The 12,437-nt window shown below is 41.9% G+C and overlaps 1 protein-coding gene across 1 annotated transcript in view; it reads right to left on the bottom strand.

Annotated features, from left to right (window-relative positions):
• Positions 1–12,437, bottom strand: part of mapk8ip1b (mitogen-activated protein kinase 8 interacting protein 1b) — a 52,010-nt gene that overhangs the window by 35,507 nt on the left and 4,066 nt on the right. The gene's annotated exons all lie outside the window — the stretch shown is intronic.

The following is a 12,437-nucleotide window of genomic DNA, read 5'->3' as shown; positions in this document are numbered from 1 at the left end:
GTGCCGTGAACAGTTTAGGCTGTTTGTCAGTGCTACAACTCCAGAAGATCCAAGCCCAGCTCCTGTGTCTTGCTTGCAACCTGCTGATTACATTGAAGATGGTTAGCCAAGGAGATTGCCGCAACTCCGACCCTGGCTCATTAAGGTGGACTGACCTTTTAAAGTGGACCAGTTATTCTCATCTGAGTGACAAGTCGCTTCTTCTGCTCCCTAACATGGCCGCTGGGCCTAACTACTTTTTTAGCAGAAACCCTGCACATTATTTAAAAAAAAAAACAAGAAAACAAATATTTCGTAAAAGTGTGATATTTAATGTTTACTACAGTCATTTTGGTGTTCTCTGCTACTAGCAAAGAAAAGAAAAGTCGTACCACAAGTTACATTATTGCCTAAAATCTAAAATCTTATGCCCTCAAAAATTTGTCTCTATGGAAATATCAATGTTTTTTGAAAAGGTATTTAGGTATTGTAGTCGCAGTCTGTAGAGGCCAAAATATTTCATCAGAATACAATGCATGGAATAATTCAGTAAAGATAGTGTCAATTTTGCTGCCTTTGGAGATCTGCAAAATGGGCACAGGAGAGATATGGGGTGACTAACATGAGTTGTCCATCCCACAAAGAGTTTCAATCTTTGTAGCATTCCATGTGAAATACTGAATCTCAAGGTAAAGGTGAAACTTGGCATGAATGTGCTCAGTAATTTCCAGGGCATTTCAGTATATATTGTACAAAATTGAGATGTTGACATGGTAGTGGTGCCGGACAATAGGTCATACATAAGGATTCATCATGTGGGGACCAGGACTGTCCACTGTAAATGTAATGGCGATCAGGCCTCTTGATGTTTCAGTCGACAAACCTCTGTCAAAAGCCACTGCATCTATTTCCTACATTGTGGTTCTGGCTGTCAAAGGAAGAAACCAGTTGTGTTTTGCAGGGAAGAACACAAGGTCTTGATTGCACTTGCAGCAACCGTGGACATCCCTCCAGTGTCAGGCGGGGAAATGAACTGATTCAATTAGCTTCCAGTAAACAATGCTTCAGTTTTCCTCGTCTGTAATTATATCCGCCTTTTATCTCTTTATCCAGCAGCCTCCCAGGGCATAACAGACAGCGGGAAAATGTTATTAGAGGTAGCAAAGAGAAGATGACAAGGATCACAGCATGCTGTCAGAGAGACCTGGTGAATATGGAGCGGTAACATCCCCTTGCACGACGCTAGTGTCATTTCTAGCTACATCGACTCTGTAGCTGTCTCCTCTTGCACAAGTACACACAGCTGTGGCCATCTTCAGCCGTCACGTGTCGTAGGATGGGTATGGGAGTTAAATAGCCTGGAGTAGAAGCATCTGTTTACCTCCATAATGAGGCCCTGAAGGAGCGAGAAGGACTGAAGGATGGACAGAGAGTAAGAGAAAGAAAGAGAAGAAGACAGCTAGAGAGTCTGTGAGTTCAGCGACCTATTGTTAGGGAGAAAAGGATCTCAGATGGGAATATATGAACACCTGGGTGAGACAAAGGAACAGAGGGAGAAGGAGACATTTCCCAGTGGAATCATCCGTCTTTACCTCCAACTAGGTGAGCTGCAGCAAAATGGTACAAAAGTGCAAATTTGTGTGGCAGCCGACGTTGCGAGGTGGAAAATTCAGATTAGGTTTTAGGACAAGCTAAGGCCGACAATATTATATTTTTCTTATTACAGTGTTTCCCACATGTAGACTTGACTTGAGCGGGCTGCCCAGGTATATTCACGGCCACCGAAGTATATTTGGTGACCCATTTTAGCAGTTTTTTAAATTATTATCCATCTGAGAGAACGATGCCGTCTGCGCTCAATTAACTAGTGGTTAATCTGCCCTTGCTCTACCTCTCAGTTTACTGAAAATTGCACATGCTCTGCAGAGAAAAGGCCAGTGAGAGAGGTGTTCTCAGGTATTACATCCCTCCTGTAAATGCAACCTCTCCTATTTCAACGTGTTCTCCCTCCCTAAGTGACGTAATTCATGTCACATAACGTAACATAAGTTTATGTTCAGTTCAACTAATTATTAACACCTTCTATTTATTATAGAGTCCTTCATTCCACTGAGCGACTTGACATATTATATTTTACTGTATTTTATTTGTATTTTATTTATTACATATATTACATGTTACTGTATGTTTTAGTATGTGTGCAAGGCAAGCTGTGATTGAAAGTTATCCCTTACTTACATAACATTACTTAAAAACCAATCACTCTTTACTGTTGTTCACAAATGGGATGTGAACTTCAACAAGTGACACTAGAGTGTCTACCTATAGAAAACAAGCTCACAGAAACCTACCATACCATCAACTTATGTTAAAAAAAATGTTGGGGTTGGTGAGAGCCTGAAGACTCAACCGTCCAGTCCGTACGGCTGCAAAGTTGGTTTGAATTCTCTGATTTCAATTACCTTGGAAGGCAGCTGGACTCATAAGATCATGTGGTCATGATACATATCTTTCCAGGCTTCAAATATGCACTTTAAGTACAGTGGTCTGGACCAATCTGCATCCTGTGAGGAAGTACTGGTTTAGGTGTGACAAAAAGCGAGAGAAGTGACTTTTGTGTTGCAAACAACAAGGGCGGCCCATAAAGAGGTTAGTGCAGGTGCTGCTATAGAATCAGTTATCTCAGAGTATTTCAGTGAAAGATCACTGGAGGTATTTCTCGATATAAAAGATGTTTTTCGGTCTTCTGTCACTGGCTTCTGCAAGAGTTTGATTCACCAACAGCCTCCGCTGGTAGTGCTCTCCAGCTACGTCACATGGTTCATTGATCTGACTGGTTGATGTTAGCCTGTGATACATGATGATAGACAGATGGTATATCAATCACCTGTCAAGTATTTTTTTTAAGTGCCCGTCCTTTTTCAAACAGTATCCTAGGATGACTATTTCAAGCCTTCAAAATATCACTTGCTGCATGTTGTACAGTTTAAATACAGTTGATTACTTTGCAATAACATAATAAATGGTGTTATCTCGACATAAATATAATTCTGAAGCATTCTCAGAAGATCCATCTGGGTTATTTTTTTAGAAAATGTACATTTTTGTGACTTCTACAGAAAATATTGGCAAAGTGAGCAGTATTTTAATGGTGAGATCCGAGATTTATACAGCAGGACACAAATGCCTCACATTGACTGAAAGCATGGTTATTGTCTCCAGCTATTCTTGTCTTCTTCCCACCACACATGACCAGCACTGCACAACAGCACCGGACTCAAGGCGCCACCTGAACCTTTTTTTTTTTGCCCCAAGTCTTTGGACTGGAGACACAGCTTTGCTTTTGATAAACAAAATAAACTGTAAGCTTATCAGTTCTCCACAAATGCAATCTAGTACAATACAGACAGATGCCTGAGAAAGGAACAAAATCAATATGCTCCTGAGTGTCCCTCTGTTATCAGCATCACTTACAGGAAGGAGGAGTAAGGTGGAGGAGAGGAGAGGAAGGGAAATGAAATGAAAGGAGGAGAAATACTACAAACAAGATGCGTGAATGCCAATCAGAGCCAATCTGCCATAAATATGTCATGTTATTGTTACCCTGAATTGCAGGTTTTGACCTATAATTAGGACTTTACAAGGACAAAAAGAGGAAGGGAGTCTAATGACGAGTCAACAAGAGGCGAGAGGAAATTATGCCGTGACCGTAGATCAAACCCTGAGGAAAGTGCAAATAGAGTCGGCGGACAGTGAGAGGATGGGGAGAGTCATGGGGACAAAAATGAATGGAGGGAGGGCAGAGAAAATTAAGTGCCGGGAGATAAACCACCTGGACGGGACAGGGTGACCCCTTTGCTGCAGTGAATTGTGGGTAAGTAGGGATGCAGACAGCCGAGAAAACCAACAGAGTGTATAATAAAGAGCAAATTACGCTGTCACACATCAAGGCTCAGACTTAAAGGGCAGCATGCAGGGCGGACAATGTCGAGCACGCTCACATCAAACAGGCTAAACACTCACGTCACAGTTACAGAAGGAAAAGATCCTATTATAAACTTTGGTGATATTTTTTACTCTGTTTATATTAAGGATTACACAGTTCCTCTGTTAGTCCAATCTCTCAGGTCCAAATAAATACATCAATAAAAAGATCCCACAACAGTGGATACATTTCAATCCTGCCAGCATCACTGTAGAAGTAATGATGATATACTCAAGCAGTACATGTGTATGTGGTGAATTTTCTTTGTGGCTAATGTCCATGTCATAGCACAAACACCTGTTAAAATATATATTTCTTGTATTTTTGATTAAAGAAATCAAGGCTGCACAATATGGTAAAAAAAACCACATTGTGATTATTTTGACTATGATATGATTCACACAATGATTTACTGGCAATGTTGATTATATTTAGATTAACTGTGCAGCCCTGAAAAGAAAGGTGAACAGAAAGAAAGAAAAACAAGTCACAAACTTTTTAGATAAACTCAACACAACAGTCGCAAAATTGGCACCACAAAATTTCTCACCTGCCACCCACCCGTATCACTGGTTTGGACGTGGTATAGAGATGCTTTAACATAACGTCCATGCCTCCCTGAAAGTTCCAAACATTCAGGAAAAAACGTTTCAGGTATATTTTTCCAAAGTGTGAAGAGTTTGAGATTTTACAGCTGCAAGGTTGTCCTCCAAAAAACCTCTCACTCTTAAAGTTTGGACAAGTTTTGGGCCGTTCTGCCTTTATTTCAGATAGTGCACAATAGAACTATGGACAGGAAATGTGTGACAGGAGAGAGGGGGAGGAAATCCAGCAAATGTCCATTGAAATTGTATGAAATACCTGACCCCGAGTCCACGGAAATGCCCAAAATGTGGTATGAAAAATTAATACAAAAACACACCCATCCAACAATTTCTCCTGAATGACAAAATGGACCTATAGATATCCTAAACAGTTTAGAACCCTAAACATGCTCATTACTTTCCACTGGGATTGTATTCCTGTACGATGTAATACGCATCATCTCAGTCAGACGCTCACTACACCCTCAGTGATCAATACAGGCTGACTCAGCAGACTGGCCGGGCTCTCCAGGTCAGAGATCTCTGTGACACATCTACTGTGTCATCGTCACCAAAAGTGAGACGCAGCAAATCAGTCGGGGCGTAGTAACAACAGGCTGACCCCGACATCATATCTCTGTGACACTGTTACCTCCCATGACCCTAAATAGCTATCACATCAGCATCCTGATATCATTATTGCCTCTGCCAGAGGAGTTGATTGTAGTTTATGTTTTCAAGTGTTATGGTTATGGCTTGTTGAAAAGATGCCAATAATTGTGAAATCTTCTGGACTTGCTCCGTCTCCAACAAAATACATCTTTGTGCTGGCCAAATAAGAGGAAGCTTGATTATGTTCAGGTTAGAGTGGATGTTTGGATGCACAAAACTCAGGTTAAGGATCACTGGTTAAGGTTGAGGAAAGGTGCTTTTGTTTTTTAATGGATGATGCCTTTGTCAATCGCAGATAGCTGACAGTCATCGACTACTGAGCCCAGTACCATCATAACATCGTGATCTAGAAGGCGCCCCACCAGAGAGCGCAAAAAGGTACCAGTTGCCGTTTGTGACATGTGACATTATACCTTGCTGTCTCATGTATTATTTTGTGTGCTAATGAGCAACTCCTGCTTTACGGCAACTCTAAGGGGACACAATACCTCAAATTCACATACACTTAGCAACAACGTGATGCTTCATTTAGGATATCGTCTTATGCCAATTGGGTAGACATTGCCCAGCCCTATTGATTCAAAACCAAAAAATCAAATGACTTTTTTTCTTTTTCTTTTTTTTACTGAATAAGTGTTGAAGTTGCCTCAGTATAACCATAAAAATGTTAATCATGTTTCAGCTGCTATAAGTTGCTAATATCCAATAATCACCTGAGGTGCTACATGCTACTATGCTCAGCTGTTCAGTAGCTACATGGCTCCAATGTGGAAACAAACAATTTATCATTTTCTTTTTTTTTTTTTACATGTATTAAAAACACACATTCAGTAAGTAACACAAACCAGCAACAACTACAGCTTATACGTTTTAGGGTCTGGGAAAGGTTTACACTCACAGTTACTTTTAATTCAGCAGCCATGTGTGTAAAGGTCCATGTAAAAATCTAAGCTCAGTGCTGAAGCCACTGCAGACGCAACATAAGGTATAGCCTACATGTAGCTAATAGACTCTCAATACCAATTCCAAGATATTTAAGTCCAAACATCTCTTAAAGTATACATTCTTTTCCACAAGATGTCAGAGTTGCATTAGTTATTTTGACTTCTGATGTGTCTAAAGCCGTAAGTTCACCTCTCCAGTGGCAATTTTAGTATTTTAACTGTCAACTCCTCTTTGGAGAGACACCTTATGTTTTAAGGTGTTTTGCTGACTTACACTCAGCAGTTTATAGAATGGAAACAATGATGGATTAAAGGCTTAAAGAAGGTAAGATTGGGTGTTGTTTGCCTTGACTGACACGTCTTGGGTGTGTGGTCATTGTTACTTGGTCATGCCTCAGCTGCAAATTGCACAAAGTCAGATTTTCTGGATTCACACAATCCCTGAAGAATCATTAAAACCACAGACACTGTGTCCACAGTTTATGTTGTTAAAAGACATCAGAGGGCAACAGCACTGCACGATGGCTGTTTCAGTTTGCTTCACGGAGGATTTGGGATAAACTCCTGCATTATTCTGACAGCGGGGGGTGACAGGGCATCCTACTGGCCTGTTTGTGTCTCCTCAGCCTGCCTCTCTGCTTGTGTAAATGAAGGACAGCGTGACCTCACGCTCAGGCCACGATGGGCCCGGCCAGCAGCTCATTAGTCTTTATCTGAATCCGGCGATGACCCTGATGAGAACAGCACCGTATTTACCTACTGCTTGCTTGTAAATGTTGACTGCAGTTTTTAGTTCACAAGAAGCACGCAAGGTCAAATAGATAAGGGTCATCTTTTTTTTTCTTCTTCACTGAAGAGATGTTTTTTAAAGAATAAAATAGATTTCCACAGGCCCACATGTCGTTATATTCCCTGCTGCAAAAACATTTTTTTTTCAGTTTACAGTAGAAAAGGTAATGTCGTGGTGAAGACAGATAAAAAGAAATGCTTTCGGCATCAGAAAGTGAAGAGAAATTTTGGAAGAAATCTACATATGAGCTGCTAATAATGCACCAGAATCCCCCTTAACATAAATAAAATTGTGAAAAACTAAATCCGATTTCCTCCTTAATATTTGCAATAGCTGCTTTTGCATCAGTAGAAGCAGGACAGTCGTGTCACCCACAAGACAACCGATGTTTTACACTTTGCCCACATCTTTCCATGTTACAGTCTCACAGGACCAGCATCTGCGTTGTGCTGTTATGATTCAATCAACTCGCACTCCCATAAACATTAAGCCCGGCGTTTAGTCGTCACAGCAGACGCATGTACACCCTCGCCTATGTCTTTTCCCCCCATCTCTCCCCAATAATTAACACTTTTATGCTCCCACTGAGAGATTCAACGGCTGCAGGCTGTCTGTCATTCATCAGCTTCGTCCTGCTGCAAGGACAGGACCAGGACAAGGATCAGGACCGTCCTGTCAGATTCACCACATCCAGATAAAACACCCCCTCCCTCCATCATCTGCTGTATGAAAACAAACTCTGAAGAAATTCAGCCCCACACTGTTTTGGTAAAATCTTAAACACACAATCTCCTACATTGGCACCACTGCCATAATGCACACACACCAACATAAAGTGTGTTTTGTTTCTCCTCTGGTCCTATTTTTGGTCAACATAAAACAGCAACCTCTGCTGCACGCTCTACATCTCCTCTTTAGACTCGAACATGCACACAGCCATATGCATCCGCTCTCCTTCAAGGGCATGCCTGCCCTGAGCGTTAAGGTGCAAGGAGACGATATGTAGCATGAAGAAAAAGGCATGTTAGCAGTTACACACTCACAAGGTCACACACAGCCATGTTGCTGCATGCCCGTAAAAAAACAGAAACACAGAGAGATGAACGAGAGAGATGCCCTACCATTTCTCCCACTGGTCCTCCATCCAACCCTCTTCTCCTTCCCCTCCCGAGTCCATACTGTAAGTGAGGAGGGCATCCACAGCTGAGAGGAGAGGAGAGGAGGAGGAGAAGGAGCAAGAGGGTTAGAAAGTGAAGGAGGGAGGGTGGGCGAGAGAGGGAGGAGCGAGCAGGAAGAGAGCCGGGGGAAAGAGGGAGGAGGGGTGCAGCTCGTCCGGGTCGATGGGAGAGGCGTCCGATTCAGAGCCCTGCTGCTGCTACCGCTCAGGAGGAGAGAGAGATAGAAGGGGGAATTATTTAAAGCGGAGGAGCTGAACCTGCCACAGAGGAGTAGTGTTATATAATCTACTCCCCTCTCTCTCTTTCTCTTGGATGTTTACTCTGCTCTATGTGCATCAGATTTACTACGCCACTGCAGGAAAGTGCTGGTGTTAGCAGAACATCCGACGCCGCGGAAAGCCCAAACAGGAGAAACATCAGCACGGGAGGACACTCCTCTCTCTTTCTCTCTGGCTCTCTCTCTGCAAAACACTGTCGCGCTCAATTATTCATGAGGCCCATTGATCATAAGACTCCTAATTTTTGCTCATGTCTTTCTCTCTATTCACCCTCTTAAAGGAAAATTCCATTTTATAAGAACATGGATCTCGTTCTTGCACTTTTGGCCATCGTCTCTATCAGCAAGGGTAGCAGTGCACTCTCCCGAGGTAATTGCTGAGGTCTGGCAAGACAGCGACATTGATAAAGAAAAGACAACTGACAGGGCTTAAAGCAGGAGCAGTCAGAAGACCAGACAGATTGTAAACAAGCCAGATGTTTATCCAGATTACCCAGACTCATTTTGTTTTCTCTTTATTCTATCTCCACTAAAAACTGAAAATAAGTCTATCCAGATAGTAATAATCCCTCATTATGTAGGACAATTTAAATCTCACATTGATGGAAGTGTGGTGAGTCAAGTTGAACCAGGAAGTCATGGAGTAATATTTTTCCTGTTGCCTTTTTTTTTAATACGTATTTCTTACCTAGGATTTCTTTACAACCTGCCTCTGATCCTCTGAGCTCTGCCTTGCCCTGGTGTATGTCCACTATATGTTAGCAGATTTCAGCCATCAACTTGATGAACACAACACTATTATTGCCGCCAGAGATGATGTCCAAACCTACAGAAAAAACGTAAACGTTCAAATAAACCAGACTTATCCTTGGACATGTGCTTGTCTTTGCTTTTTTTGGCAAGTGGTTAAGCTTCCTCTCAAAATCAGTGTGTGTGGGATTGTGCACACGCCCACGCGCAGTGAACTACAGTCCATTAACTGTGTCAACCCTGCGGACGTTAATACCTCCTGTCAGCATCTCATAGGCCAAAGCATATTCACTGTATGTATCCAAGCATATATAGGTATATAGGAGCATAGCGTTCATTTTTCATATGTTAATAACACAAGAGCCATCGGACTTTAAAGGGTAACTCCAACTATTTTACACATTAAAGTGTGTTTACAGGTTTACATAGGGTACTACAGCCTTTGTGAGAAAAGTAGTATAAAGCCATTTTTGGCTCCAGAGGAAGCTGCATGTAATTTAACTTAATGACAGGCTAATACATCAGATTTTTGTCGACTTGTTGTAATATTTCTCTGCACCCTAGTGGCCAGTAGTAAAATAACGTAGCTCTGAATGACAGCCAATGCGTTACATTTGTCCCTGCATTCATACTTGCAACATTCATTTCAACTTAATACGGGTACATACGAAAAAGGAAAGGTTTTGGAAATCCAAACCCCAGGCTTCGAACATTCCTTCAGAAAGGTCAAAGACAAGAAAACATCCTTTTTATTTCTACACCCTAAGCTACCAACACACAGCCATATGGCCATACAGCACGTCCTTGGCAACTGACCAGAACCTATGGAGCTCACACACACGCACACACGCACGCACGCACGCACGCACGCACACACACACACACACACACACACACACACACACACACACACACACACACACACACATAGCAGAAGAGCTTCCAACACCTCTTCTTACACGTGACATCACAGTATAGAATTAAAACATAGAGAATTTCTCAGAGAAAAAGTGTTAAAATATGTGTGTCTTTAGCTACAGAAAGAAAGAGAGAGAGAGAGATCTTCCAGGTGTGTGAGTGTGTGATATTTAATCTCTGTTCAACTAGTCAGCTGAAGGCAAATTAACCCTGTGATGGCCAGAATGTTTGTAACAAAAGTGCTGAAACAATGTGTTCATTTGACATTTGTCAGAATATAACATGAAATTGGAAGGTGACATGTTGGACAATTTGATCATTTGTTCACACATTGTGACACTCTGACATGATTTATTGGTATTTCTAAGTATCTCAACCGCAGGGTGAAAGAGCTCCATATTTTTTAACAGACTTCTATTAGAGACAGGCCTGTATTTCTATTGGCCCCTATTCTATTTTTCAATCACATTTCAGTATGTAGTCTCCCTTTTATCTCATCTTTTCCGTTTTCCAGCTGTTGATGCTGTTAGGTGCCCAGCAGGGGCAGAGGGTTTTGTTTTCTTTCTCCCTCTCTCCTCTCTGTCTCTCCCTCCCCTAGTTTTCCTTCAGGTGCTGATAGGGTGATGAGCTGCACCTGAGAGGCCATGAAGCCACCGCCCACTGATGCAATGACTTCTGGAGTGGCCAATCCCCTGTCTGGAGGCCCAATAAAAGGGGAGCCTGGCGGAGGAGCTCGTTCTCTCTCTCTCATTTTGCATTTTGCCCTCACACGATACAGATACTCTGGAAGAATTAGTTTTGTGGTGGCTTTTGAAGGTACGTGGTGGGAGAAAGGTGTTAGGTAAGTTGGGGTGCCCTATACATTTTGCCATGTAGGTTTTGTTTTCTGAATAAGAATTAGTTGGATAGTATAGGCCTTGTTTTGTTTTATTGATTTCATTGCTTTGGCACTCCACCTCCCTCCTTTCCTCCCCCACATTAGTAAACCTCGGCAAGTTGTGTGTTAAGTTCACCATCAATAAATCATTTTCTTTAACCGTTTTCATTGTTTTATTTGTCCTGTTGCCGTTCCCTGTCCCCCCCGGACGTAACAAAGGGACGTAACAATTTGCCATTTGTTGTTTGCACAAACTCCAATGCTTTCCCTACAGTATGTTCACCTTTTGCTGTTCATTCAGCATAAGACATTTCCACAACATTAATTTGAGTTGGTCCAGCTTTGCTCATTTTTCATTTGATGGTAAGGTACTGACAATATAAGTCAAAACTTCTTGTACAGATCACATTAAATGTTTTCTAACAGTTTGTAGGGAGTAATACCTCCCTTTCCTGGTTGTCTTTTAAAAGTGAAATATCTGCCGGAAGTGTGTGTGAGTGTACTTACAGTATCAGTAGTTTAGTGTTTTATTGGAGCAAACGATTTCAAACCTGGCTATAGTCTACAGGGCGTTCCACAACTGAGAAAAAGATTGCAATTTAGATTGTGGACCCTAATTGTAATTAAATAGATCGTGATATTATTTTTGGGCCAGATCACTCACCCCTGCTGCCCATAAATCTTAAACTCTTTGTCTAAAATGTATGAGAGGGAGAGAGAGAGAGAGAGAGAGAGAGATGCACTGTATAAGCAGAGGGGAGCAGCCATCAGGTGAAACTTGCCATATCAGCAGAACTGAGCGACAGCAATAAATAATCAGCATGGGGGGGAACTGCAACCAGAGCAATAGCTGCCCACTCTGTCAGCTGCTTCGTTGGGTGAACTTCAAATTAGCTCAATTTAAATTCTCCCTCTCTAGTCTGTCTTTCTTTCTGTCTCTCTGTCCCTCTCTGTCCATCTCTCTCTAAGGATAAAACACAGGTGAAAAGCTACGAGCTCATCCAGCTGAAAACCCTGAAATCTTTTTCTTTTTTTTTTTTTAAGAAAACATCAAAGTCCATGAAAGACGGATGCAGTGAATCGGGGAAATTGACACTTCAAAAATCCGCCTAACCTCCCTGGTCTCCCCCTCTCTCTCGCTCTCACATCCCTCTCACATCCCTCTCACATCCCATACCCTGTGAATCCATCTGCCTGGGCAGATCTTGTCAGCAGAGTCACATCAAGTGTGGAAGCTGCGGCGAGAAGATGAAAGAAAAGAAAGGGGGTACGCCACTGAATTGGTGAGTGCAAGAGAGGGAGCAATCATGGGAACGTAATGCTTTCAGCTTGATTAATCAGTAATATGTATACTGTACATTTTAAAACATAGGCTCAAAAACTCTCATTTGTTTTCATTATCTATTTGTGTTTATAATGTAATCACAAAATTCATGCTGACTGCAGAGTATGTTCAAAATAACATCTGATCGCGCCCTTCTCC

Source organism: Pagrus major, chromosome 4 (assembly GCF_040436345.1).
Source record: "Pagrus major chromosome 4, Pma_NU_1.0".
Lineage (NCBI taxonomy): Eukaryota > Metazoa > Chordata > Actinopteri > Spariformes > Sparidae > Pagrus > Pagrus major.
The sequence above is the reverse complement of the archived record's forward strand: the minus strand, read 5'-3'. Positions and strand labels throughout refer to the sequence as shown.